Source organism: Columba livia, chromosome 4 (assembly GCF_036013475.1).
Source record: "Columba livia isolate bColLiv1 breed racing homer chromosome 4, bColLiv1.pat.W.v2, whole genome shotgun sequence".
NCBI lineage: Eukaryota > Metazoa > Chordata > Aves > Columbiformes > Columbidae > Columba > Columba livia.
This window is the reverse complement of record NC_088605.1, coordinates 12,667,755-12,690,807: the sequence shown is the minus strand read 5'-3', so window position 1 is coordinate 12,690,807 and position 23,053 is coordinate 12,667,755. Positions and strand designations below refer to the sequence as shown.

Genomic DNA, 23,053 nt, shown 5'->3' with positions numbered 1-23,053 from the left:
CTGCCTCCTCAAGCGCCGGAGAAAGAAAAATAACCCAAACCAAAAATAAAATAAAACCCAGCCCCGGGTTTGAAGTGGATGTGACCGGCAGGAGCTGGCGAGCGGAGCGGCCCGCGGGGGATCGGCCGGGCGGGCGCGGAGCTTCCGCCACGGCGCGGGCGGTGCGTGGGGAGAGCCGCGGCTTCCCTCCCGCACGGCTCCGGGCTTCCCCCCAGCACGGCCCGGGGCTTCCCTCCCCGCACGGCTCCGGGCTTCGCTGTATTTTCGCAAAGGTCCGGAACCCGCAAAGGTCCGGGATTAGCAGCAACTCTCCGAAAATCTTTACGGCTTCGTTAATAGATAAAAAACGTGCGCTGGGACCAATGTTACTGCATTAAAGCATCATGGTTCGGAACTTTCCACGGTTAAAGCGTTGTGCCTTAGCTTTACTATTTAATTATCTGTTCTGGACAGCAGCTCTCACAGTGAGCACCCATAATCTGTTTTAAACTAATTTTCAGTTTCAGCTAGTCTTAATTTCTTTGTGTATCGGCGCATTAATGGTTATGTATTTGCATGGGTGGTTTCAGGGATTTGCTGCTTCTAATTTATCCTTGACTGAAACATTATAGCATAACAGTGGTCGTCATAGGTAAATATTACACAGCACCTTGCACTGTCTGTGTAACTTCATGGGCAGGAAAATATTGTTATGAAGGCTCAAGATCAACTTTCTCCTAGAGGATTTTAGTGTTTCTGGAAAACTCTTGAGTGTTTTTATTACAGTTCAGCTAAGCTCCGACTCTGCTTGAACTTTGTGAATTTAGCATAAAGTTTTCTTAAACTTGGCTCAGTTCAGAGCGCTTGTGTTGTACTTCTCATGCGTATGTGAATTATCATCCTTTCTCTAGGATCTCAAGTACTGGTTTTTGCCTGTTTTGCTGGGGAGTTACCCAGGATGTGGAGCTGCTGAGACTCTGTGCGTGAGGATGCAGCAATTTCCCTGAGCGCTGAGCGCTTGTATTAATGCTCTTGTATAATCAGGTGTCAGAGTTGGAGTCAGCATCACAAGGCTTGACATTGTCAAATACAGTTTTTGATTTGCTCAGGAAGGAAGCATAAGATGATGGCCATTTTCTCTGAAAAGAAAACGTTGCAAATCAGCAGCATCAGCTCTTCTGATTCTGTCCTTCCTCCATTTCTCTGCTGTTAAACTGCTGCTGTTTTTTTGTGGGCAGTGCTTGCAGGCTGTTAGGACTACTTCCTTGAATTCAGTATTACAAAGTTGGCATAAGTTCATTTTTTGACATAAAAGGCAAGTAACAGCTTTCATGCAAAGCACTCTGCACTTTAAAATGAATATAGTAGAACCCTGCTAATCCGCATTTATGACTAGTGGTCTCTCCTCGACTCTCTGTAAAGATTTAATAACAGATGCTGCAGTGAGGGTTTGTATTGCTGAAATGCTATTATTTTTTCACAGTATGCTACTGTTCACTTACTAGAATACTACCAAGTAGTCTTTTCAAGAGCAAAGATAAATGGCAACTGTCAGAATAAATGAAAGTGGTTACAGTGTTGACTGCAACTTAGGGTTTTTTTTTTGTTTGCCTAGTTACTATCTACTAATTCAGTCTCACAGGATGGTGCTCTCATCATGAATTCCTGCAGACATTCTCTACAATATTTACACATTCAATAAAAATACTTCTGCAGAGTTACTTTAAAAGTATGTTGCTTACTCTGCCTGCCATGAGGTGATTACCATCAAGCAGGACTGGATCTGAATGAGTGACCAGGTAATGAAAGACTCTTTGCTGCCTTAGCCCAAATGAGAGCAGCTGGTCTTTTTGCACTGGATGTTTTACAGTATGACTGTCAGCATTTTTTTGCAGCTTATTCTCTTGTTAGCATTGTTTTATTGCATGCTTCCAGTAGAAGAGCTGATTTTAACAAAGGCTTCCAGAGAAAATGATTTGTAAAGACAGTTTGTAGAATCTTTTTCTTTTTTTTTTTTTTTTAAGAACTAGAAGAAATACATGAAGGCAAATAGAAGCAGGATGGGCTTGAGGGTTTGGTGAGAATGTTGCTACCTATGTGAGATAAAACCAGTTGAATATAAGTACCTGAATCAAAACATATTTAAAGTTGTCTTGAATGTTTGTTTATATGGGTATGTATGTATGCCTGTATTTATTGATGTTACCCTGGCTTGTTTTGGAGGTAGGAATGCTAACATCCAGTGCTTCTCAAACCTGGCACCTTACCCTGTGTTCTTAAATCTGTGGCAAGTCTTGCCTTGCCTGTGAAGCAGAGGCTTGAGCCGTCAAGCGCTTTCTGTCCCGAGTGCATTGCAGTCACTGGGAGGACTGTCATTCATAACAGTGGGGTTTTGGATCAGGCCCTGCGAACCTCGGGAGACGCTAAGCAATCTTTAAGTGTCACCACGCACATTTGGCACCTCATTGGAGGCACTCAGCACTTTGTAAACCAAGGAGCTTAACTAGTCCCTTTACCCTTTACAGCTGCGTGGATTAAAGTTTGACAGTGATGAGCTCCAGATGACCATATATCCTCTTAAACACCTCACCTAGTAAAATAAATGAAGAAGAAATACACAGTAGGGTTATTCCTTTGAGCTCTGTGATGGAGAGACAAATAACCATAAAATCAGAGGGGGTGGCTGTTTTTCTGAAGGATGTTCACCTGCATGAATAGTTCATTGGATGTGCTACCATGGAGTACTCATGTGTGTGGATCAAGGGCAGATAAATAAATTTGAAAGGGCCAGAGGTTGGGTTGATGTACACAGCTTTAAAAAAATAATTTGCATCTTGTAAATCCTCCTGTGCCACAATAACAGAAGCATGTGATTTTTGTTTGCATGAGATGTCTTGAAAGAAACTAGGGAGGCTATAAATTAAATTGGTCCTCTCTTCTCCCCCTTATTTTCTGTACTGTAGAAGTCTGACGTGCGCTTTATTATCCTCTTGTAATGCTGTTAATTTTGTGAATGAGGGTAACGGTGGATTTGATAGCACAGCAGCGTATATAGTTGCGCTGATTGTAAAGTGAGCTTGTGTGACTGGGAAGATCCCTGTACGCTTCCTTGCCTTGTCAAGAGAGAGCTGTGCGGGGAGGTATGCAAATTGCTCCGTTTTCTGTCCTCATTACCTTTATTTTGTACTCTAATAATTAATTATTTATTAATGCCAGAAATGATAAGCCTGTCCCTGACCTTTCTTGACAGTGTGATAGATAAAACCATCACTAGTGATGCAAGTCTTGCAAAGCCAGTCCTTGTGGTATCAAGCGTGTATCTAGTTAGTGAATTCCTGCAATTAGTATTTCTGCTCTCTGTCCCCTATGCCCGCAGAAATCTGTTGTGCACTATAACTTTCAAACAAAGGCTCATGCAAGTGGAACTAATTTTCTTTCCAGTCTTAAAATACCATAAACTGAAGACACGACAGGTGGGTAGTGCAGCGCATCATTTGCTCTGGTAAGGGCTGGTGACTGACATTTGTGTAACTGATAAATAACACGGAGTCGTGCATCGGAAATATATATACTGGTAGTGTGCTTACAGAATAGCCTCTTACTGTGTTAAGCTGAATGTGTATGTTCCCAGATTTACTAAAAATACACAACCCTTTCTGATTTTGTGAAAAACAGTCAATTAATGACAGCTTTTAAAAATCCTGCTTTTCTTTAGAAGGGACCTTATAGTCATCTCAGGAGCTTATTTGGTGCTAGGTAAACAACTTTCTTCGCAAAACCATATTCTTTTTGACCCTCCTGCAGAATTCCCATTGTGCAGTAGTATGAGCTGATCTAAAAAAATCAAAGCCAAACCAGAAATACGGTGAGAATGAGACTCGTATTCACAATTGATTTTGATTCATGGGCTGCTCTTCATGCTGTGTACAGACTGCTAAAGTGCTACGAACAGGACTTCGGCCAACTAGTTCTAAGTCTGCAGTTTAGTGGTGCCAGTGTTTCCTTTTCTTGTTTGTTGTCAAAATATTAAGTCCATGCAGGCACTTATTTGTCCAGTAAGTTGATGTCGTGATCCCTCGTAAACATGTAACTCTTTGTTATGGAAAATAAACATAAATATACACATTTCTTTTCTCAGACCTAATATTTAGCAGCACCTTATCAGAAAGGAAGGTTTATTGCGCATCTACAGAAATTGCTACATAAAACTTCAGCTGATGGAGACTTTTCTGTATTTGGTCTACAGATACTTTGTTTAATTTAAAAAATATTACTTTGCGATACGGTTTCACCATATATGATTTATACAGTTCAGTGATCGCTGAATGTATTCTTCTGGCAGATATTTTATATAATTGGTTTTCTGTTTTGTTCAGTTTGAAATAAATTTTACCAAGGGGATCTATAAAAAGCATTGACTTCAGTATTACTGTAGCAGTATCTGTAACAGTAAATGTAATCATCTATCCACACTGGGCAAAAGTCCATTCGTGGTAAGGTTTTGGTGCTGTTTCTCCAGCATAGCCAGGCTACTTTTTATGAAACTAAAGGGAGCATGAGGTCAAAAATCCTGACGACTCAGACTTTTGATAAATGGCAGATACATTGCAAAGTGAAAGGCAGATTTCCCATAGGGAGTTATTTAAAAAAAAATATCCTTGAATGATAGTGTGATTAAAAACCAAACAGAAACCAAACCAAGTAATAGTATTTGAATGGAACAGCAGAATCCCACACAGAAAGCAGAATGATTTTAAACTGACATAAGTTACTTTTTTTTAATGATGTAAAGTTTATGGATTAAGTCATTTATTTGCTTCTACCAGCCTCTGTTTTCCTCTCTTCCAGCCCTAGAGCTTGCTTGTCATGTCGCTGCCTGCTGAGCTCTCTCCACATTTCAGCGAATTCCAGCTGCTAAAGAAAAGAGAAAAAGCACCTCTTCTCATCCCCTAAGTAGACACTTAAAATTGATACATACTTTAATTAGTAAGTGTGTATTTCAAACATGCTTGAAAGTCCTCCATGCACAGCCCTCCATGCCTGCAGCCATACCTGGTTTTACCTGGTTCGCTGGTTTAACTGGCGTTGCCTGATTTGCTTAGGAGCAAGTTACTGACAGCTTTAGTGCGAGTAGGTACTCCTGTGCCATCATTGGGAGAGTTTAAATCCAGGAGGGAAATTTAGCAATGAACACTAAAGACAGTCACTGGATTGAAATCCTATCTTTGGTACTGCTCATGTATTACACACGCACAACAAACCAAATTTGGCTTAACACTAGTCATTAGATATGTGTTTAAGCTGTTGGTAGCAGGTTCACATATCACAGTGGGAATGTAATGCATTCTTCCCAAGCCTGACAGTGCTAGGAATCTACTGGTACAGATCTTTGGAGAAAGAAATGAGGACTTTCCTTTTGATTTTATTAAAATTCAACGACTAATAGATTCTATGTGGAAGAACAGAAAGGGAAAATGATGAGCTTTTCAGAAAAGGAGTAATTGTTCTGCTAAAATGGGAGGTTCTGTAAGGTGTGTACTGATTTATGAATTGAAAACATGAAACTGCCCAGATTATAGGAGTTTTTATGCTAAGCTCTTTGTATGTTCAAATAAAATATTTTATGGTCAGTCAATTAAGACCAAAGGATGCTAGCATAAGGAGAGAGAATCTGCAGTACAATGCAAGTGAGATCCTTCTAGTTCCTGAAAGCACAAATTAATTTAAGCGAAGCTGAAAGTGTGGGTTGAAAGTAGTCTGCAGTATATGACTGTTCACCGTAGCTCAGGATGAAACTTGATGACCTGCAACATTCCTTCAGCATTTTTATTCCCATAGTCTCACATTCTTTACCAAATATTCCCATTCCCAACCCCCTGCTCCAGTAATAATGATTTAAAACCCTAACAAATCATCAATGACAAAACCACTTTTGAAATAAATAATGGATGGGGTCCTGTGTCGTGCCTTCAGCCTTCGAGTCTAAGCTTGGACTTCTGCAGCTGGAACGAAGTGGAGATGGTCTCTGGACTGATCCCTTCCCTGACGATGTTAGCATCTGTACTTGAGAAAGCCTGGATTAGTTGACTTCTGAAGGCATGTATCTCTCTTGCCTTACTGTAGAGTGGCCTAAATGACAAACTTCAATGAAACACAGAATTTATTTAGTGTTATCCCTAACTCAGATATCTGGAGTTTATTTCTGATGCAAGTATTTCCTTCTTTACTTATTGTAGCTTGGCTGTTGGAGTTTCAGTTATGGATTAAGGCCGTCTCAGGATGGGTATTGCACAATGCCAATGTAAAAATACAGGTGCAGTTCTAAAGATTTTATAATTACAGTTTTACCAACATACAACCCGGAGAAGCAGAATTATATGTTTAAAGGTTGTACATTGACAGCGATTACAAAAAGGTCAAAGTTTCAGTCCAGTGGCTGCTCCAACAGCTGTTTAAGTATTTTTTTCCTAGTGAGTTGGAATATTCGTACAGAAGCAGTCATTGAATCTCACAGAATCACAGAGTGTCAGGGATTGGAAGGGACCTCGAAAGCTCATCCAGTCCAATCCCCCTGCTGGAGCAGGAACACCCAGATGAGGTTACACAGGAAGGCGTCCAGGCGGGTTTTGAATGTCTCCAGACATGGGGCAAAGCCTAAAATTCCCCCTCTGAGTTGACAGTTAATCAGGCGTTCAGAAACGTGCCCGCTCTGTGTGTATGTATGTAGGTATGTTTTTCTGTTTCTCTTTTCCAAACCAGTAGATCTGCAGTGAGCCAAGAAAAAGTGGAACAGTTTCAGCAATAAGGGTTGTGAATCTCCGTTCTGGCAGGAGATGTGGATTTCAACTCTTCATGCGGAAGGGGAATTCTCCCACAAGAAGCCGTCTCTCGAAGGGAGTTGCCGCTCTGAGATGCTCAGTGTCGTAGGTGTGTGCTGGCACATCTGCTGGACTCCCTGGCTTTGGTAAGAGGAGTGGAGAAGTGCTGTGCTTATGGATCTGATTGAGTTTTGTCAGCCTTGGGTGACAGCGCTGTGGAAAGAGGAGCGATGCCGAGGTGCTGCTGTCTTAGGGGACTGAGAGCGCACGTGCCGTGCTGGGCAGAGCCGGTGCTGCTCCACACGCACCGTCAGCGCGTCTGCGAGCTCTGGAGCAGTTCTGCAGTGTTCACGGGGATACCGTGGGGAAATCGGAGACCTGGCCAGAGATAGAGCACGAGGTTCCTAATGAATGGCTATTGGGTTAGACTGAAGCTGAACAGCAGTACGCAGGAACTTTGCCAGTTACCTCATCAGTATCCTGTGAGACAGCACTTGCATTACACAGCTGATTTTGTGCCTCATTTCCTACCTGCAATGTGAGAATAACGGTACTTGTCTATCTCTTGGGGTTGCTGTTGTTCTAAATAAGCTGGGCACTTTTATATTACAGTAATGGTTATCATATAAACACCTAAAAGAGGGAGGACCACAGAGAATCAAATCTGTGGTTTCAATTTTCCTTTGATTGTTTCACAGTACAGTGTAGGAATTAGAGAACAAAAGGCTTTCACAGGTCATGCAAACGTCTCTGCTCTGATGTTTGCTTGGATCCAGGCTCCTTTTAATTTGGAGTCCAGTTTAATTTAAGTACCTAGACTTTGGCGCTTCAAGATCTTTGAACCGACTTAAGATTATGTGGCCAGAACATTTTCAGTGAAACTTAACCTGTATTTAACATAATTTTTTTTCTGCCCTCATTTACTGGTATACTGAAATACTAATAACTGTGCTTCTTTCTTGCTGTTTGTACCTTTGCTCCTCTTGTAGACTAGTAATTATTTATCTGAATACTTTTATTTTGTCTTTTAAAATTTTCTTTTACAAGTTACTTTTGATAGCACTTTAATTGCACCATCTGGATAGGACAGTACCTACATATAATAGTACCTACCTAATGTGTTTTTGACAGGCACATTTTTTAGAAATGTACATACACACAGACATTATTGTTCATTTCTGATTTACCTATAATCTCTCTAATGTCCTTATGATTATCTGTGTTTTCTAAAAAGAAAACCACAAAACAGTAAGTTTTTTTCTTTTTTTTTTTTTTCCCCCCAAAATCATAAAACCACTTAAATAATTTGGTCATTAGGGAAAAAGCTAATTTCTGTGGTATCTGTGCAGTAACACTGTTAAAAGTTTGTTTCAGTAGATGAAGTAAATGTATTTAATGTTTGTTTTTTCCCCATTCACTTTATGAAATCCATTTCTTTCACAGTCTTTGGAAGCTCATTGGAGCAACAGTGAAACTGCATGAAGTGTTGTAGAAGAGTATTTACAAGCACCAACTACCGGGATATGTCCTTATTCCTACTGAGCAGCAGGCCCGTGTTTACTGGCCAGTGTGTTCAGTGTTAGCAGATGGCAAGCTACACTCTGTGAAAACACATTTTTTATTACTGTCTCTGCTCCCCAGCCTGCGAGTGCCCCAGGAACAGAGCGGCCTCCCCCCCACACGTATAGGAGCAAAACATGGTGCACTGGGGCTCTGCTCTGAGTTGGTGGCAATTAAGTGCTTCTCTAATACCAATAAATGATCATGATGATGACTGAGGGTTGAGCTGTTCCACCTGTAAATTGTAGCAGTGCGTAGCCTGACCTCCCTAATTCAAGAGCTACAGTAAAGTTGCTTTTTTCAGGCTTTGAAGAACAGCCTGTTTGTGGTTAATGCATTCCCACGCTTGCCTCCCCCAGCAATTGTCACTGCAAGACAGATGCCCAAGGGGATGGGGCTGGAGGGTGACTGGAATATGTTGGAATCACTCTGTGAGCTTTGGGCAGTGTTTCCAGTGTTAAATGTGACTGATTCTGAAGAAATAGTTGTTTCTTCATTGAAAACACAATTGTATCAGGGGATAGTAGTTGCTATAAAATCCTCTGGGGTCTAAGTTCAATAAGATATTTTTCTTGTGTTTGCTAGCAGAAAAATACCTTGTGACTTGCTCTTTTCAGAGAACTGGAACCACCTGTGAGTCTAAGGCATCTAAATTTGCAGCAGTACTCATTAAATCTTCCCATTTATGGAAAGCATTGTATTAATTTATTGGTTCTTCATTTATGCTCCTAGATATTATGTTGGGTGTTCAGCATAAGCAGGCATCACTGTTAGCATAGACAGAGATAAGAGTATAACCCTGAGGGAACTCGTGAACCCCTTCTGTATGGACACCTCTTATTTATGCATGGTTTTTGAGGGGCTCCATGGATAATGCATAAAAACAAATAAAACAAAAGCAACACATGCCAACGACAGGTGGATTACCTTCTGTGAGCACAGAGCTACGTTTGCCTATCAGTTACTGCCAGGAGGCAGCGGGGGCCTATGGTGATGTAGTGAACATACACATCGTTCCAGCATTCAGCCTGTTAAAGAGCTCAGGGGCTGAACTCTGGGCAGATCTGTAGCAATAAATGCCTGGAGACGCCCCAGGAGACAGGTGCTGGAGATCCGTAACCACGTGCAGCTGGGTGGCACAGGAACACTGAGGCTCTTCTGCCCAACTCTCCTTGACCTGCAGTGATCTTCCGAGTGGGAAGCCAGAATTGAATTATTTGGATGCTCTGTGTATGTGTTTGTACTTACAGGCCCTACTCTTGATGATTCTTAAGCCCAGTATCCCATTCCACGGCAGGCTGGTATTAACCTACCTCTGTATCTGGGTTCCCAGGTGGTTCTGAGAGTGATCCCACTCTGCTCTTTCAGAGCACTTTATGGATCCCTGTTGAGGCTTATAGGGTTCACATTAGATTTGACTGCTGCGTGTTGGTTTGTGGCCATGCTACGTGAACATCCTTCCTTCTGGCCTCTTTCATTTCAGTCTTGTAAACCGCACAAGTTTAATTGACGTGTATAGGACTCTGGAGTCTTAGGTATTGTAGAATTTCATGTGGTTAGAGCACAGAAGCAAACAGGCTCATGAACTAAAAGCTTTCCTCTCGTAGGCTGAGATGCCCCCACACAGGCAGTTCATCAGAACTGCAGCTTTTGATTTAGAGGGCCATTTCTTATTTTGTTAATTTGTTTAGCTTTTAATCAGTGGTTTTCCATGCTTCCCTGCCCATTATCCAGCCACATAATGGCAAGCATGTCAAAAGCTCTCAGCTGCCTTGAGAGCAGTCTTGAAACACGTTCTTTGCCCTGAATGAGAAGTACAAAATAAACAGAAACTATGCAAAACATCCATATTGGGAGTCCAGTGGCTTTGGAGTGGGAGCTGTGTCCTGACTGCAGAGGCTGAGTGAGCTCCCTGGTTGCCCTTGGCTGTGCCGCTGCTGGGGGCAGAGAGTTGGGAAGCTGTTACTATTGGTGCTTCTGAGCTTTTCTTTCCCCCTGGATGAGGGAGGGAAATACTGGCAGAGTCAGCTGAGACCCAATTCTGTTCTTTTTGAGGTTTCACAGCCTGATAGGAAAAACAAATGTGAAAGAATGCAGAGTTATTTTTCCTCTCTTGTATGTGACATCCAGCGAGGTGCTGCTGAGCACATGCAGGAGGGAGGAGGATGTGTGAATGGAGCAGAAGTGCCCATATTTTTGGAGAAAGCAGCCCACTCTAAATGCTTGGGTCACAGATATTATTATTAAACTCTGTCTAAAACTGCTGTAAAGAAGTAAGAAAGTATCTTGCTCATAAGCCAAACAGCATTTTTGTAGCTCCGTGAAACCCACTTAGTGATTCACTGATTAAGCTGTTGGCTCCTACCAGCTTCTGTGAAGGAAGATGTAGAAGGAATGCACTCCCCTGCACCCAGGCTCAGTCAGGCACCTCTGCTTAAAAACTGCAAGATGTAGCTCTGCAAACACATTTTCAGTTCACAATGAAATACATATGTTCATCTTCATGCAGCGTCTCTGCGTGTCTCAAGGGCTACTATGCAGAGAACTGAAGACTACTAATAAGGTATTTTCCTTTCCCTTTTCCTTTCCTTTCCTTTCCTTTCCTTTCCTTTCCTTTCCTTTCCTTTCCTTTCCTTTCCTTTCCTTTCCTTTCCTTTCCTTTCCTTTCCTTTCCTTTCCTTTCCTTTCCTTTCCTTTCCTTTCCTTTCCTTTCCTTTCCTTTCCTTTCCTTTCCTTTCCTTTCCATTCCTTTCCATTCCTTTCCATTCCTTTCCTCTGCTTTACAACATGGTTTTTGTAAGGTGGGCTACATTTAGAGGGCATTGAATCTTGGTATTCCTTTTAACAATCTCATTGCTCCTGAAGACGTCTAAAAGGCTGTATTTCCTAAATTCATTGTATAAGCACGTTGTGCCCTATGTTACATTTCTTTATTTAAAAAAACCCGTGGGGTGAGGATGGTGATGATTGATATCAGGCTACCATATAATCGGTATGAGAGTTAGGTTGTTAGCTGATAACTTATCAACTTATTTTTTTGTTTTTTAGTTTAGCTAACTGCAGAAAAGCCACTTTTAAACTGGCACGAACTGGCGTAACATACGAGCTGAGTGGAAGGCAAGCTTCTTCATCAGTGGGTGGACTTGGTTCGGCCTGGTCAGTCTGTAAGCACGCAGGAATGTTTGAACTGCTTTTGTGTGTGCTACTGAGGCAAGAGATGTTTCACCACCACTGCAGCTGCATGAAAATAAGACCTTCTGCTTTCTGTTGGAATCACAATAATAATTATTGTGAGGAATTACATCTTGTCTCTAATGTTCGTGACTGCAAAGAGAGTGCTCCTGAAGATGGGAATGTGAAGGTAGAGAAGGATATGATGATATGATCTTTATCTTGGTTGCATAAAGTGCCAGCAAGCCTGGTTCTTGCATTGCTGTATTTTGTGAAGTACAGGGGGGCTCCCTGAGGGAGCAGGATTCAGTCCAGCCTGATGTTTCACAGGGTCGGCAGCTCAGAAGTCAAGCCCATTGAGATGAGAGCACTGAAATTCACATTTAGGCATAGACTGCGTGCCAGGAAATAATATAAAGACTTCATAGTCTTTGATCCACAGTCTGTTGTATGTGGATGGTTTGCACAAAATATGCTTTTTATTTTTTGTAGCAACTAAATAGACTTGTATTAATTAACTGAACCTGATTGTCACAGTCACTGTCACTCAGTGAGAAACTCTGCTCCCCTTTAGGCAACTTTGGCAGCTGTCCTTTGTTTCTGTTACTTTTCTGTCTGCTTTTTTGTATGTATCTCATTCCTCCTCTTGTCCTTTCTTTTTTCTGTCTCTGTGTGTCTCCTTTGTTATTTTCCCTTCATTTCCTTCTCTGTATTAAATCACCTTTCTCACCCCTGAGGGCTTAAATAGCATCATCTTCCCAGTTCCATCTGGAAAAAACGATCTTCAAAGGCATGGTTAGTAATGACACAGACATGTCATCAGTTTGGGAGCTGCCATTCCAGTGAATATAGATGTTCACACTCGGTCACATGTTGTCTGCAGGCTGGGACAGACATTGCTTGAGGAAATCTTGCGTTCATGGCCGTATCTGTAGCTCTAGAGGATAGCAATAGCAGATGTTTTAAAAAAAACATTGTCCCCAAAATACATCATCTACATTGAAACTAGCCCAGGAGCAGTGTATTTCACCTCATGCCCCCAGCCTAAAGCTGTGAAGTGATCTCTTAAACTCACCTAAGGTTAGTTTTGGACTGGGGACATGAAGTGAAATACACTGCTGCTGTGTCAAGCTTCTGGGTGAATTTAATTGAGCATAATTAGAAATGAAAGACTCAAACCCCCATTTCCAGTCATCCAGTTCTGTAATCTGCACATGCCATCTGATAAGAATTTGTACACTACCCATCACTGGAACGACTCTGCTTCACATCCAGGCTTAATTGAAAAATAATCATAATCTATTCAGTGTTAGATTTAATGCATAAATGAGGTATTGTGAGCAAAACACAACTTCTGAAATGTCTATTACACTGAATTTTATTGTCTGGCTTAAGTTCAGTTATTGTCTGTCATTCTGATATTTGGGTGATGTCATTTTCATATGTGACTTTGCCAAGTATGCCTCATTATTACTTTTTGCAACCTATAGGCAATGAATTCTTTTACCTTTAAATGAAATGAAATATTTACAAGCTGTTACTTATTGCAGGAATTTAAATGAATGAAGCTTCTTTTGAAAACAAACGCAAGCTGAGGAAAGCGAAGACAGTGGATGAGCCTGAAGCTGTTGTAGGAGGGAACCTCTGCAGCTCATACATCCAAGCTCTGTGGCTTTAGCTGAGCTTTGAAAACATGGGAGTCAAAAGCAAGAAAGTGCTGAGGTCTTGGTTTCTGGCATAGGTTGTTTCTCTGATGCAAGTGCACTTGCTGTGCAGTCACTACAGTTCCTGGACTGAAAGAATAGGAACAGATTTAGAGTGCTTTTATCTAACATGAAATTGATACCGTCTTATGGGAATGACTTCTCAGAAGAACACAGGAATGTCTGTACTAGGCTAGACCCGTGGAGATCTAGGGAAGAGCATCAGACTCAGGTAAATATTTTGTGATCCTTCACCAGACAGCTTTTCTGGCCAACAGCGATTTGTAGCTCAGGGGCAACTGTAAGAGCTTTTCAGGTGCAAGTAACACACCTTGTTTATAAACATGAAAATGAGAGGGAAGATGAGCTTGTGTACTTATTGCAGCAGCTTGCCAAAATTGCTAGTACTGACTTTCTGTTGTTTACATCATCCTTTCCCCAATGCATTCAAATTTTGGGGTATGTTCTCTGAGGGATTTAAATTTTGTGGCTCTGCAGCTACATTTTAGAATTTCAAAAGCATTTTTATTATATTGATTTAAATAGTATTTAAAATCCAACAAATTATTTAAGATAACGAGTAGACCTATCAACACATGATTTACAAAGTACTTATTTTCTGCTCTAAGTTTCTAACCAATCTGAGAAGTATAAAGGATACTATTTCTCTTGAGTGAATGTTTCTAGAAAGAAAGATGCATGACAACAGTAGTTTTTAGATGTCTGTTGTTTTATGGAATATTTATTAAAACATCTTTTTAGAAGTGTTGGATGATGGTACTATGATATGGAAAAAGTGCTAAGTATCCTGAATGTTTTCCTTGGTTATTTAAAATCGAATAAATGTTCAGTAAATGGACAACCTCATCTGAACCAGGATTAACTTTAAATTCAAGCCATTATTCTCTTGGTACATAACCAATACAGTGTGTGTTCTTATCAACAAGTGCGTCTCATTTTTAATTTATGAGAGTTTACCTGAGAGTATTCAAATGTCTCGCCCTTTCCAAGTATTAAAAAATGCCTTTGATGTCTCAGCGTTTGACTTTAAAACAGCTGATCTTCTGGTGTGCTGCATAATAAAGTTGTTTTGATACATACAAGAAATGCTGCTAGTTCGTTCCAAGTTTGCATGGCATAATTAAGCGAGGGTTTTGTTCAGTCAAAATTGGTGATACTGTGAAAACAAAAATCAATCCATTCCTCTTAAGTTACTTTAAGACAAATTATTAAACAGGCGTGATCAAGTCTCTTGTATTTTAAGAAGTGCTGAAGCTGAATTTTGAAAATCTTCGTGCTCATTCTTATTTACAAATAGTTCATGATTTTTAAATAAGGATTTCCAGTACTCTCTTTTCATTTTTAATATTGGATTGAGGGATATCAATAAAAACATTCAATTATACTGGGCTGTGTGTAGGCTCCACAGGAACCCGAGCTGTGATTAGATTTCTCAGCTAGAGTAGAACAGCACCATTTCATTGATTTAAATTTCCCCCATTATGGAAGGATTCTTTGCTTTGATTAGTCTCACAGTTAGTGGGGCGTTCACAGTAATGGAAGAGGTGCAGGAGCCTACAAATTGGGGAAAAGCAAACAGAAACAGGTAATATCACAAGAATTATATTTTAAATGTTGAATTCCACATTGTCCTTTCTTACCGTTTTTCCTTTTCATTTTTTTTCCCTAAACATTTCTGTATTATTGAGTTTATCTAGAAAAAACAAACTTGTTAGCTTGAGCAGAGGTTTGTGGTTTTTTTGCCTTTCTTTGTCTCTTAGTCCTCTACCTTCCTTTCTGTGGGCTGGTTAATTTAATCTTTCTAGCTGCTGTATTGGTTTGTTCAGCATCGCTTGCGTCAGCGTGTTACATATGAAAGGCACATCAGCTGAAGGGAACTAATATCCCGATCAACTTACCATTGCTGCAGATAGAGGGAAACCAGCTGGCACGAGTGAATTGATTTCTGCATCAATCTCCTTGCACAGGCAATCAATTCACTGGAGAGAAACGAGACCTGAGTCCTCATCACTTTCCTGTTGCCGAAGGCTCCTTGTGTCGGAGTTGCATTCTTCCGAATTTACTGGTGCACCCTGCTAACCAGCTCTGAGCCCTGGGAACCCAGAGCCTGTAAAAGGCAACAGCAGGTGTCAGTGTGCTGTGGGTCACATCCTTGGGCTGGTGCTGCAACCACACTGGTCACCATGTTAGTCAAGAGATATTTAAGCCCCAAAAGCATTATAGGAGGCATCTCTCGTTGCCAACATCATGAGGGTCATCCTGATAACAAAGCAGAATGAATTTTGTAATTTTTTAGTAAAACCGGCTGCTTTTTGTAGTTTCTGAACCACATGCATGCTAAGAATTCTGAGGAATGACACATAGTTTCAGTAGGCATCATTGTTATATCTTTGTGTGGAAAAAAACATGGTGCTTTCGCTCTTCTCCCTCACTTTTTTTTGGCAAAGAAGCAGTAGTGCAGCAAAGCGGGTCTGCTCTATAATAAAATTTTTTCAGGGCACTATAATGTGTAACTTAGGTAATGGCTTAAATAGTTGAGTTAAAGAGAAAATAATTAGAAGGCTAATTTGGATTCACCCTTCCCTATTACCGCTTAAATATGTTGACTGTAGACTTCTGTTGCTGCTTCATTTAGCTTGACTATTGCAATGACCCAACTCCTTGCGCCTCAGACTGTTCTTGTTCAGATATGAAGGAGTTTTTGTGTCACTGGACCACAGCACCTTGCACTTGTGGCTTTTCTGGTGCTGAAGAGTTAGAAGCAAATAAGCTGACATGGGCTTATGTAAGGGAACTGACTTGCCCTAATTTGATCCCCAAAGTGTCATTGATCCTATTTGCATTACACAGTCAAATATTTGTATATGGTATCATTGAGGCTAACAAAACATTGTTATAGGGCAGTGTTTATGTCACAAATTATGACATTTACTTGTTGATGGGATAGTATAATGTCAGCACATAATGGCACAAATGTCATCATTCTGTGATATGACAAATTGTCCCTAAGGACAGATTTTTAAAGAGACCTTAACGGATGTTGAAAAGATGAATTGATTTAGACTGATTTTATTTGTGTCATATTTAGGAACAATCAGAAGTTTAGAAAGCAAAGCTTGTGGCAATTTGTATCACTTTTCATTCTTGAAGGGTCCTTGCTAATGTCACAAACTTTAGTCATTATACACATGATGCTTCCTTAGCAGACAAATTTGTTGACTCATGGTGCTTCAAGGCAACTCCAGAGATGACAATTCTTGAGCAGCTAACATGTTTAATTGGACTGTTCTCCATGTGTAGCAGCCTGGATTTTCCTATTTTAACCACAAAATAGTAGGAGAATTTGGAAAGTTTCCAGTCTATCAAAACTCAAGTGCAATAGGAAGTAAGATAATTTTGTTTGTGTTTGTTCTGTCCTTCATTCAAACCTTGTTAGAGGCAGTTGTGAAGCAGACTGAGCAGTGCTGCTTATACCGTATCTACAAGGCAAATTCAGCTGGGATGGCTGTGCTTTGGTAACACAACTAAACCACTAAACCGCAGAAGTATATTTGGTATTGCCATGTGTTCCTGGGCGGTTCCCTGTGTATGCCTGAGATACACTGTAAGAAATCAAAGGAGAGATTGTCTCCAGAAGACATTTTTAATAAAATTAAGACATGCAACTTGCGCTGAAATCAGAGCCTTTGAGAATATTGATCAGATTTCTTAAATATGAAGGGAATATTCTGGTGAGAACTGAAGGCTGCAGCTTTTTTTGTGGCAATAGTAGATTGCTGTAGAAACAGACTCAATGGAAAATTTGTTTGTCCAAGCAGAGAATAATTAAATTATGGATTTGCTCTTCAGGTGAGGTGTTTCTGGATTTAATGATGAAATTTGGTCTTAGACAGGCCTAGTCGTACTTCAGGTGGAGGTGGCGTGCAGGCTTGTTCTGTCACACGTGGGTCCGTTCACACATAAATTTGGTTTTGTGTATGTGCTGTATGTGAGACTATATATGCAGATGGTTTCAGGCACTTATTCTGCTTGTATAGTTTATAGATTTAATGCAGAAGTTTGAGCTGCTCTTCTTTGCAAACACAGGTAAATATTAATAAAATACAGTGTGTTCGTTTGTCCAGTTTTCTAAGTGAGGCTGGATGGACAGTCCCAGGACAGCTGCCCCTGGGAGCCGGGGGAACCCGTCCACGTGTGTGAGCTGTGCCTGCGGCTGAGAACCCTGCCCGTGTGGACTCTGCTTGCTGTACTTGGCCAGTGTTGAGTTGATGCTCCGTGATTACACCAGGCTGTAACTCGCTGTTAAGGAAGAGAAACTGAATAAAGAAAAAACATAGTGTTTGATGGAAATGAACAGTGTTGAACAAACTTTTAACAGCTTTCTAATCAAGATATTTGGACATGGGATACTTTTTTCAAAACATTTGGTCTGGAACTGATCCAAAGCCAGTCTTCCTCCGAGCAAATTCCTCAAGCAGGACATTCTTCCTCAGGTTGCCAGCAGAGTAAGCCTCCATTTCCGTAATTTCTGTGTCAGTTCAAAGACAGATTCCAGGTGAGTTGTTATTTTTCTACAGAGAACTGTCAGTGGTTCCTGCAGAAATGGAAAATGAGGCAGGTCCGGTTGTTTTTGCATCTCTTGGGTTTCAGGAGAACCACTTCTGGATTGTGGGGCTGCCAGAGACTCTCTGTTCGACCTTGAGCAGGTAACTTGAATCTTTCTATATCTAAATGGCACGTACAGAAGTCTCGTTCTGCCTCTTCGGTTATAAGGGCAACTTCAAAGATCATGAAGTGTTTGGATACTTTGGAAGTTAGTGTGATCATGTTACCATAAGTAAACAGAAGGGAAAGGAAAGGCAGGCTACACAGGAAAGTTATTTTTCTGATGTTAGTCTGATATAAGGGAATCTCATTTTACAGTCACTTATTCAGAGCTTTCATGTGGCCTTACATCCTACATGATATTGCTCTTTAAATGCTGTCATGTACAAACAGTAGAGCATTGTGAATGATTTTTCATTTACATATATTTTTAATGCTTGATACTTACATTAGTGAAATATGCTCTTACCAAGCCACTTTTTATTTTGATATATGTTATTTTCTTTCCTAACAACATCTACTTAAAAAATCACTTGGAAATTTTACCCTTAAAAATGTTTGAGATTTTAAAAATTATTTTTCTGAACTATATGTGTTTTTGTTTTGTTTAATTTTAATTTGGTAAGAGTTATAAATTTCTTAGAATCATTGCATACATAGTAATTTGAAATGTGTCTGGCATTAGGTCTGTAAAAACAATCTGGATGTTCTCTGATCTGGATCTACAGAGCCATAAAATATATATGGCACTGTATTAAGTTTTATAATGCTCATTACTTCAATGTTGTACCTGTTGAGTAGAAAATCACTGAAGCGGATGAAGAGTATTGCTCTTTGAGCAGCAGAAATATTAGAAGTGCTTTTACATGGCCCCTTCCAGAGATGAGTTTCACTGCAGGGTTCAGCAAAGAAATAATTAGTATTTAAACTGTTTGCGAAGGAATAGGACTATTCCTCCGGAGCAGAAGGATTACAAACCAGTGGAGCGCTGCAGAATTTTTCTTTGGGCTAAAATAATTGCCATATGAAGTCTTCAGGATATAATGAGGGATATCTGTGGTCTAGCAAAGTGAGCTTAAAACTCGATATAGTAGGACCCTGTTTTAATTCCTGTATCTTTCACATGACTGTCATTGCAATTTGGGGCAATGCTGTTTGTTCCTGTTCCAGTTGTTAGAGCAGTATTAGCAATGTAATCTGTGTGTCTTTAAAATTAACTGTGCCTTCATATTTAGTTACTTTCAGGGTCAATTGCTAAGCTACTTAGACAACAGATTTAACCTACCTGCTTTGTAATCTCTGTAATCAGTCCTCTGGAAGGCCTGGGATCTACATGCATGTTGAACAACATCAACCATTGTACTCCAGCAATGAGCTCCAAATGGTTCAATATTTAGATAGTGTTAGCTGACCTTCTTCTTATAATTATAGCCCTAATGAGCCTCAGTATTTGTCTTGATGTCTTTGTATTTTTGAAAGGGATTTTTATTTATGATCTCTAGAAAATGCCTTTATTTAATGGGCGTTGCATTAGCATTGCTAATGGTAATAATGTGTTTAGTTTCAAAGGCTGCCTGCTTTGAAATTTACTGCAGAATAGTGGAAGTGCCACGATTCACTTGGGAGCGTCTGGGAGAAAGTCATGTTGATGTTTTACTTTTAGAATATGTCATTGTAGCGTTCCACTTCCATTACCGAAGTGCCAGTTGTTTGGTCTCAGTAGAGATGTACAGGAGATGAAACAGCCCTGGAAGTGTCATGGTATAAAGCCATAAGAAAACATGGAAGTTTGCAGTGGATGTATAATCCCCAGCTCAGTTTTGCATGATGAGAGCTTGTTGTCTACATGTTGGATGTAAGCAACTCCTGAGTGTAAAAAGTGGTATGTGTGCCCCATTTATGTTCACCTGTCTATTGGGTGGGTTTAGATGCTTTGCGGTGCTAATTTTGCATTCTCCCAGGCTCTAGCCCTCTCAGAACAAATCCTCCAAAACCAGGGTTGTTTTCAATTTGACTCGTGTCACTGTGCTACTGCATGGTGCAGCTCTGCAACCATGGCACTGACACAACTGAAAGGGCATTGGACACGGGCAGCGGTGGGAGAACAAGTGGCCGGAGCAGTAGGCAATGGGAACTTTGAGAAGTAGCTTCAGTGCTGAATCAGTGCATTGTGAAACAGGTTCCTTACCGTGTAGTTTCTCTGGGTAGCAGTGCTGTCTTAAGCAGCCACAGAGTATTTCCAGGCCCGTACAAACCCTCTCAGTTGGCATCAGGGTATTGTTTGTATTGATCATGAGAAGAAGAACCTGATCAGCTGGGTTACAATATTTTCTTTAATGTTTGGTTTCAATCTGCCCTGCTTCAGTTTACTTTTTTCCCTATCCACTAGGGATACGGAGGAGAGTTTATTCCCCGTCTCTTTTCATCAAACTTCAATATTTCTGAAAGCCTTTATTTTTCTTCTCCTATGTCTTGCTTTCTTTGGATTTAATCACCTCAGCTGTGTCATCCTTTCCACATTGCTCACTTGGTGCTGCTTTTCTAGACCTCTCATCATTTTTATTGCATTCTTCCAGGCTCTCTCCAATTAATCCACATTAGTCCTGTGATGCTTTGGCATGAACACACTCTTCCAACTGAGGTCTTCAGGCTTTCTTACAGTCTGCATGTGTCTTGTAGCCTCGTTATGCATTACCTTACAGTGCCATGGTGCTATGGAAAAGGCAGACAGTGCTGCCTTATGGTTCATTAACGCTCCTGGCTCTTCTTTAGCCGAGTGTACTTTGCTCTTGCCTATTCTGATTATGTGCACTTTACTATTTATGCTCATTGACTGCCATCATTCTTGCTGAATGGCACTCAGCCATTTTTTGATAATTTTTCCAATTTGTGAAGATCACTTTGAAGTTCTTATCTTGTACCACAGTCTGTACGTTTCAGATGGTGTCATCTTCAGATTTTATAAGCATAACCACTTCACGCAGATGTTAAATAATACCAGAGTAAGGATGTGTTCCCTTGCAATCTCACTTGATGGAGCAGGTATCTGTTATCTCACTGTTATCCCTAAGACCTGTTAGTCTGCTGTATGAGAGAATTAGGAAATTTTGATAGTATTTGCTTTTGAAAATTTCAAATTGGACTTCACTCATTGCTTGTACACAGTTTATTTGGTGATATCTTCTAGAATTTTTCTGGGAATTTAAGCTACATTGACTACTTGGTGCTTTCCAGACTCTTCCTACCTCTTCTTGTCTTTTTATTAAAATAAGTTCTGTGTGGTCATCTGATATGCACTGTAATTTCCGTTAGTTCTTTAAAAAGCAAGTGAAATGATCTAAAAACTTACGACAGTGTTCGACAATCTGAGGATGATGTTCATCCCCACCTCATCTACTAGTATGCTTTTGTTGCCTCATTCTTTGTTAAAATACCACCTAAGTTCTTCTTTCACCTTTCTCTGTGTCCAGGTACCTGTTACTTTTCAATGCATTTCAGTTGGCTTTGCCACCATAGCTCTTTGTGCGACCTCGTGGTAAAGCAGATGAGTGAACTGATTGGGGTAAAAATAACTCTGGAGACATTCTCCACAATGTTGTTCCTTCCCGTGTTTTGCATGACACCCCTTTCCCCCCATCCCTTAACCCCCACTCCCACATTGAGGGAATCACATGTGGAGAAATCCGTATCCAGAAGTGGTGAGCAGGAAATTCTGGCAGAGACTGCATCTTGCTGTGTTATTTTCCAAAACATGTCTTCTGGGTAGCTTTGTTCACTTTATTGCTAAACTCTATGAGTTGTATTATTTTTCTTCCTGATCAAAATAGTGTACAAAGACAGGAATCTTTTAGGAAAATATTAATTTCTATAGATCTGTGGCTTTTACTTTCCATGGCAAACGCTGCTTTGAATTAATGCATCTGGTTCAAGGCCTTCATAGTGTCTTGGCTTTTGCATACCGTTGCCAGGGTGTTCTTCCACGCTGGCATATGGGCACACAGTGAATGTCCTCCCACCTCTGCTGCACCACACTTGTACTGCTGGCAATCTCTTAGTTTTCTGTAATTCGTTTTTCTTTATTTCTTCTTTTTATTCTTCTGACACTGCTGGCATTCTCTTTCTCTCTCCCTCTGCATCCTTAATTCTTCAACCTGCATGAGCTTCTTAACACATTGCTGGATTGTAGACATTTATAGGTAAATTTTTTATGAGCAAAATACATAGCTGGTAAAAATAAGTTCTGTTAAAATCAGAAAAGGATCAGAAGCTCTGCGTGCATGGATATACACTTAGTTAAGTCTCACTTGAAGTACTTTGTAGGTTAACCTCTATTTTCTTCCCAGAAAATCTTTGAAATGTTTAAAAATAACGACCTCTGTTGCCTTGATTGTCTGTTTACTTTTCCCTGTCCCTTTGCCCATGTGGCCAATGTGAAACTTATGCTTCTGGAACAGTCAGTGTAATTCTGATTTCGATCTTGGAGTAGGGCATATAGGTGCAGTGGTACAGCAGGTAATAATATTCAGCAGATGTTAATGCATTAAGCATGGGAATTCAGAGGCAGGCTTCTCACTTTTATTATTATTACCACACAGTTTTTAAGTGTCCCTGCGTTTTCCTAGGCAGTTATCTGGAATTTATTGAGTGGAGTAAATTCATTTTGGGTGTTTACAGGCAGAAGTGACAAATGTGATCTGGTGCCATTGACAATTACTTGATTTCCTTCCTGCTGATGAATCCAAAACAACTTTTGAGAGCAATATGAAATTAAGTTATGACCAAGGCCAGCCACTGTGAGTTACACTAAAACCAAGCATTTGCTTAAACCCTCAGAGCTGCAGAATTTCTTACAGAGACATTCTGACAACAGAAAAAAACCCCACCAGAATGTTACTGAGCTTTATGCCTGCAAGAACTTAAATGATTTTTCAGATAAGCAGAAGTGCATAGCTTGCTGAACAGAACAAAGAAGAAACGTGGCTGGTGCTCATATTGAGATGTCGCTTCTTAGCATACCAGAAAAGAGAGTTCTTGGGTCATCCTAAAATATTTGGCATAAGGGGGTTTCACTGAATATTAAAGAAGGCTCTGGATTTGACATTGGTATTGCTTGGACTGTTTTTTTTTAATATGGTCAGTGAGTTTGTGGAGCTCGTTGTGTTCTTGCTGTAGGAAGAAGGAAGGTGAAGTTTGTAA

The 23,053-nt window shown here is 40.4% G+C and overlaps 1 protein-coding gene and 1 long non-coding RNA gene across 7 annotated transcripts in view; both read left to right on the top strand.

The window, feature by feature from the left end:
• Positions 1–23,053, top strand: part of SORCS2 (sortilin related VPS10 domain containing receptor 2) — a 558,746-nt gene that overhangs the window by 948 nt on the left and 534,745 nt on the right. The window lies entirely within an intron of this gene.
• LOC135579442 (uncharacterized) overlaps positions 10,930–23,053 on the top strand; it is a 55,273-nt gene continuing 43,149 nt past the window's right edge. Inside the window, exons 1-2 of the long non-coding RNA XR_010472522.1 lie at positions 10,930–11,718; positions 13,079–23,053. The exon at positions 13,079–23,053 is cut by the window's right edge and continues 43,149 nt beyond it. This is a non-coding gene — a long non-coding RNA (uncharacterized LOC135579442). The remainder of the gene's footprint in view (positions 11,719–13,078) is intronic.